The sequence below is a fragment of the Anas platyrhynchos genome, chromosome 2 (genome assembly GCF_047663525.1).
Source record: "Anas platyrhynchos isolate ZD024472 breed Pekin duck chromosome 2, IASCAAS_PekinDuck_T2T, whole genome shotgun sequence".
NCBI classification, from domain to species: domain Eukaryota; kingdom Metazoa; phylum Chordata; class Aves; order Anseriformes; family Anatidae; genus Anas; species Anas platyrhynchos.
This window is the reverse complement of record NC_092588.1, coordinates 94,195,592-94,201,832: the sequence shown is the minus strand read 5'-3', so window position 1 is coordinate 94,201,832 and position 6,241 is coordinate 94,195,592.

Below are 6,241 nucleotides of genomic sequence, written 5' to 3'. Positions count from 1 at the left end.
CAAGCCAGGATGCCGTTGGCCTTCTTGGCCACCTGAGCACACTGCTGGCTCATATTCAGCCGACTGTCCACCATCACTCCCAGGTCCTTCTCTGCCAGGCAGCTCTCCAACCACTCATCTCCCAGCCTGTAGCTCTGCTTGGGGTTGTTGCGCCCCAGGTGCAGGACCCGGCACTTGGCCTTGTTGAACCTCATGCAGTTGACCTCAGCCCATCGGTGCAGCCTATCCAGATCCTCCTGCAGAGCCTTCCTACCCTCAAGCAGATCAACGCACGCACCTAACTTGGTGTCATCTGCAAACTTACTGAGGGTGCACTCAATGCCCTCATCCAGATCATTGATGAAGATGTTAAAGAGGACCGGCCCCAGCACCGAGCCCTGGGGGACGCCACTAGTGACTGGCCTCCAACTGGACTTGACTCCATTTACCACAACTCTTTGGGCCCGGCTATCCAGCCAGTTTCTAACCCAACGAATCGTGCGCCAGTCCAAGCCAAGAGCAGCCAGTTTCTTGAGGAGAATGCTGTGGGAGACGGTGTCAAAAGCCTTGCTGAAGTCAAGGTAGACCACATCCACAGCCTTTCCCTCGTCCACCCAGCGCGTCACTTTGTCATAGAAGGAGATCAGGTTCGTCAAGCAGGACCTGCCTTCCATAAACCCATGCTGACTGGGCCTGATCGCCTGCTTGCCCTTCAAGTGCCGCATGATGACTCCCAAGAGGATCTGCTCGATGAGCTTCCCTGGCACTGAGGTCAAACTGACAGGCCTGTAGTTCCCCGGGTCAGCCCTCCGGCCCTTCTTGTAGATGGGCGTCACATTCGCTAGCCGCCAGTCAGCTGGGACCTCTCCCGATAGCCAGGACTGCTGATAAATGATGGATAGGGGCTTGGCCAGCTCCTCTGCCAGTTCTCTCAGTACCCTTGGGTGGATTCCATCCGGCCCCATTGACTTGTGCACATCCAAGTGCAGTAGCAGGTCACCAACCAGTTCTTCATGGATGGTGAGGGCCACATCCTGCTCCCCATCCCCTTCCACCAGCTCAGGGTTCTGGGTATCCAGAGAACAACCGGTATTGCTGCTAAAGACTGAGGCAAAGAAGGCATTGAGCACCTCCGCCTTTTCCTCATCTCTTGTAACTAAGTTTCCCCCCGCATCCAGTAAAGGATGGAGATTCTCCTTAGTCCTCCTTTTTGTGTTGATGTATTTATAAAAGCGTTTTTTGTTATCTTTAACGGCAGTAGCCAGATTGAGCTCCAGATGAGCTTTGGCCTTCCTAATTTTGTCCCTGCACAGCCTCGCTACATCCTTATAGTCCTCCCTAGTGGCCTGCCCACTTTTCCAAAGATTATAAACCCTCTTTTTTCTCCTAAGCTCAAGCCACAGTTCTCTGTTGAGCCAGGCTGGTCTTCTTCCCCACTGGCTCATCTTTGGGCACATGGGAACAGACCGCTCCTGCGCCATTAGGATTTGCCTCTTGAAGAGCGCCCAGCCTTCCTGGACCCCTCTGCCCTTCAGAACCGCCTCCCAAGGGATTCCACCAACTAGTGTCCTGAGCAGCCCAAAGTCAGCTCTCCGAAAGTCCAATACAGCGGTTTTACTGGTTCCCTTCCTGGCCTCGCCAAGAATAGTGAACTCCACCATTTCGTGGTCACTCTGCCCAAGACAGCTCCCGACAATCACATCCTCCACCAGTCCTTCTCTGTTTGTGAAGAGAAGGTCTAGCGGGGCACCACCCCTGGTAGGTTCACTAATCAGCTGCGTCAGGAAGCTGTCTTCCACTTTCTCCAGAAACCTCCTAGACTGCTTTCTCTGGGCTGTGTTGTGCTTCCAGGAAATGTCAGGGAAGTTGAAGTCCCCCACGAGTACAAGCGCTGAAGATTTCGCAACTTCTGTCAGCTGCCTGTAGAACTCCTCATCCGTCTCCTCATCCTGGTTCGGCGGTCTATAGCAGACCCCGACCAGGACACTAGCCTTGTTGTCCCTGCCGATCCTAACCCAAAGGGACTCGATCTTGTGATTCCTAGCCTCGAGTTCTACAACATCGAAAGACTCTCTAATATAGAGAGCCACACCACCACCCCTTCTGTGCTGCCTGTCCCTTCTGAAGAGCCTATAGCCAGGCATCGCAGCACTCCAGTCATGAGACTGGTCCCACCACGTTTCTGTGATGGCAACCAAGTCGTAGCCTGCCCGCTGCACGATGGCTTCCAGCTCCTCCTGTTTGTTACCCATGCTGCGTGCATTGGTGTAGATGCACTTCAGCTGGGCCATTACCTTATTCCCCGGCCTTGCTATTGTTCCCCCTGGCACAGCTCCAACAATCCTTGCTTCACCCCCATCCCCCTTCTTACCTAGTTTAAAGCCCTATCAATGAGTCCCGCCAGCTCCTGGCCCAGGATCCTTTTTCCCCTAAAGGATAGGGACCCATCTACGGCCATCAGACCAGGTGCTGAATAAACTGCCCCATGGTCGAAAAACCCAAGATCTCTGCGTTGGCACCAGCCCCGGAGCCACGTGTTTAACAGGTGGGCTTTCCTTGTCCTCTCCGTACTCCTCCCTGTCACCGTAGAGATGGACGAAAACACTACCTGCACTCCCGCTCTGTCCACTAACCGTCCCAGCCCCCTAAAGTCTCTTTTGATTGCCTTCAGGCTTCTGTCTTCAATGTCATCACTGCCCGCCTGGACTATCAGAAGAGGATAATAATCAGAGGGGCGTACCGGGTTAGGAAGAGGTTGCTTTTAAAATTAAGTTTGTGTAACAGAAATAGGAACATCTTTATCCTTTACAGTCAAACTGATTATGTTTAATATCAGCTTCAATATCTTTGTAATCAGATCAGGTGACTAAACTGTGGGAATTTTCACTCTGAAAAGGAATATTTTAAAGCTAACTCAATTTTTAAAAAGCAATATCTGTCATGCTCTGCATATAATTATGTAACAAAGTTTAGTGTGAATGGTGACAGGAAAGACATGATATAAAATACATGCTAAGAGAGGTACACTTGAGGGACATGCCCGTTAATGATGGAGACTTATTTTAAAGTGTCTAGGCCTGCAGCTAAAAATAAACTTTCAGGTTGCTTAAGACGATAATTAAAAATACTTCACTGTCAAGCTTTAGTATGACCCTTCCAAGGCCTCTCATAGGCCACAGAGCATGAGCTCTTCCAGCCAGAAGAGCTTGCTCACCAAAAAAGGTGCAAGGTATAACTACATGAAAATGTTGTGTTAGAGATTGCAGAGAAGTCTGGGATGCTTACTGGCATTTTTCCTTTGATAACATCACATATACTGTAATATTTATTATTAAACTTCCAATCATTGCGTTCAACTACACTTAATACTTTTTTTTTTTTAAGTTTTATTGAGCCAAAGATTTCTCCAAAGTAAATGGACTGCACACACCACACTAACACCTCCCTTCATCCCAGCCAATATCATTCATGTGTCTGTTAGGAGAAACACGTACATAGCCCCAGAAGGTCATTTTTCATTTGTCAAAGTTTGATAGAAGTCTGTTGTCTATAAAGCACCTATGTAAAGGTTCGTGTTCTTGCTTAGGGAGAGCTCATATATCTGTTGAGTTTTGTTTTACTTAACTTTGTCACCACCATGTGGCAAATGTGTGAATTATTCTCCTAAAAATAGTATAATCTGGTAATTTTGCTAATTACGATCATCTAACAAGCATACAGAAAGGAGAAAGTACAGCATGAGTGCCAGCTCCTGACCTGCAGATTAGGGCTCTGCATGATGAAACGATTGACAATAAATAAACAAATTGCTGCTCACTAAAACAGGAAGTTTTCATTTTAGAAAAATTGAAGAACATATGGGAAATTGTGTTCAAACCTGCAATTTAGATAATCTCCTCCAGAATGACTCAGTGTGCAGTCATTGCAAAATGGTTATCAGGAGCTTCAGTGCCCAGTCATGCTGCTATAGCTGTATTAGGTTGAAGTAGATGAGAGAAAACTAAAGGAGCATTCTTATTAGAAAGGCACAAACATTGACTATCATTTGCAGAAGACACTGGCAATAGTGCCAGCATAATCCAGAAATGTAGCTAGATCTGGACAATGACAATGATTTACACAAGCATAACAAAGTAAATATCACTTCTTTTATTTTTTTTCTAAGAAATGCCAATCTCAGGCTTTTGTACGCTCCCTGAAAAGAACAAAGAGGAGAAAGATGATGAAGCATGTGAAGTCTGATCATTTTCTGCTCCTTCTTAAAAGCAAACAAACAAAAACCAAAACCAATAAACTTCAGATGTGAAATTACCATGTTAATGTCCACTGCAGAACAGAATGTGTGAGTCAAGTTTCAGTTTAACCTACTTTTATTGTAATTTCTCTAAAAGATAGCAACAACCTTGGTACTTTAAAAAGTAGAACAGGGCTGTGTAAACTCTCCCACAGCATACAACCCCGTGTTGTAGCACTTGACAGTGCTAATGAGGAGAGAAGGAAGGGGAAAGTAGAAAAGATGCTGTAGCCTCTTAGAGGCTGCCTCCCACTGCAAGCAATTTAGAAGCTAAATATAATTTATCAAATAACCATAAAACCTTGAATTTCACGTTCAACAGGAAAGCAGAATTCTAAAGTGTCAATGTAAATCTTTGTTTTCTCATCATTTCAAGAGGTCAAAAGAAACCTTAAATTTTCTCCTAGAAAAACAAACAAACAAACAAAAAACACAGTGTACTTTGAAGAGGATGCTCCCAACTTACAATTTCACAATCGTTTTTAATATACTTCTCCCCTTCAAATACTCACATTAGAAACATAATATTCACACTGTGATCCTAAAATACATACTTGTGTAACATAATGTTGTAACAACAGCAAGCATAAATTAACGGGTGATAAATGTCATCGTTCTCATTCAAAAGTTCATAAAGATCAAGTTCAACTCAAAAATGTGGTTGCTATGTGCACAGACTTGCTACAGAAAACATTTACAGTGGTGGTGGAAGAAAAACTGCAAAGGATAACATGAGAGCTATTCCATGCTAGGAACGAAGGACAATTTCCTATGATGTTAAGCACTGTAGCGCTGCAGTGACCGTATTACAATATGCTTCATGCACAGCAGTCAGGCAATTCATGTTTCACACCCGCTGTTTTAGCTGCAGCGTGTCACTAAAGCATTTGCTAGCCATGAGCACGACACTATACAATAAGGTATTTGTCAGGGGAGGGCAGGTGCAGCAGTTACAAATTGTGCAGCCTCACAAGGTGGACAAAGTATTCTTTTGCTGTAGCAATCTGCAATTTTGTTGCACAAGCAAGGAGAACCATTTTTGGAGTTTTTAAACACTTCCCAACTGCAGTAGTAGAATAATGCAAATCTTTTATTGATTCGGCTGATCAGTAGATGGTGGTACAGTGATGGAAACATCTGCTGGTTGCTGATATATTTGGTGGAGCTTTGTAGTATCCCTAAAACAATCACTGAGGGAAACCTGCAAAGAGGAGCTGAGCAAGCAGCAAACCACCAGCAATACCAGGAAGAGCACTGCTTGGTAAATCAATATGAGTCTCAGTGGGGCAAAGGCCAACCCTATTTTATACAAACTGTCCTTTGAACAAAAAAACACAAGCTGATTTTTAATGAGGGAAGGGGAATTGTTGCACAGAACAACAGGCAAGGCATTACTTCCATCAGAAACAAAGGTACCATTCAACCCCTGTGCTGTTCACTCCATCTTTAAGGGAGGCAGAGGAATGTGCTGTAGGAAGAGCCAGCTGCACCCAGCTGACGTGCTAAAGCAAAACCTGACTGAGAATTCTCCCCTGCCTATTGAACCACCTCCTTTTTAGTTTCTGTCCCAAATAACAGACGCGGTAAGTAATGTGACAAGTACGATCTCAAGTGCTTATCAAAGGGAGCTTGATACAATGAAGCCAACATCATGTGATTTATCTGAATACTCTTGCACCACCACCACCCCCCCCCAAAAAAAAAAGAAAAAAAAAAAAAAAGTAGCTCATAAAATCAGAAGACCCGTTGTTCCTTTTTGGAGTGAGGATTTAGACGTTTAGATGTAGAGCTTAGGGCTATGGTTTAGTGGAGGACTGTTAGCGTTAGGTCAGAGGTTGGACTCGATGATCTCGAGGTGTCTTCCAACCCAGAAATTCTGTGATTCTGGCCAGCCTGCTTTAGCGATGAAAACCCTGCGGAAGCAGCGGCAAAAGCGCTCTCCTGTCCTGTCCTGTCCTGTCCTGTCCT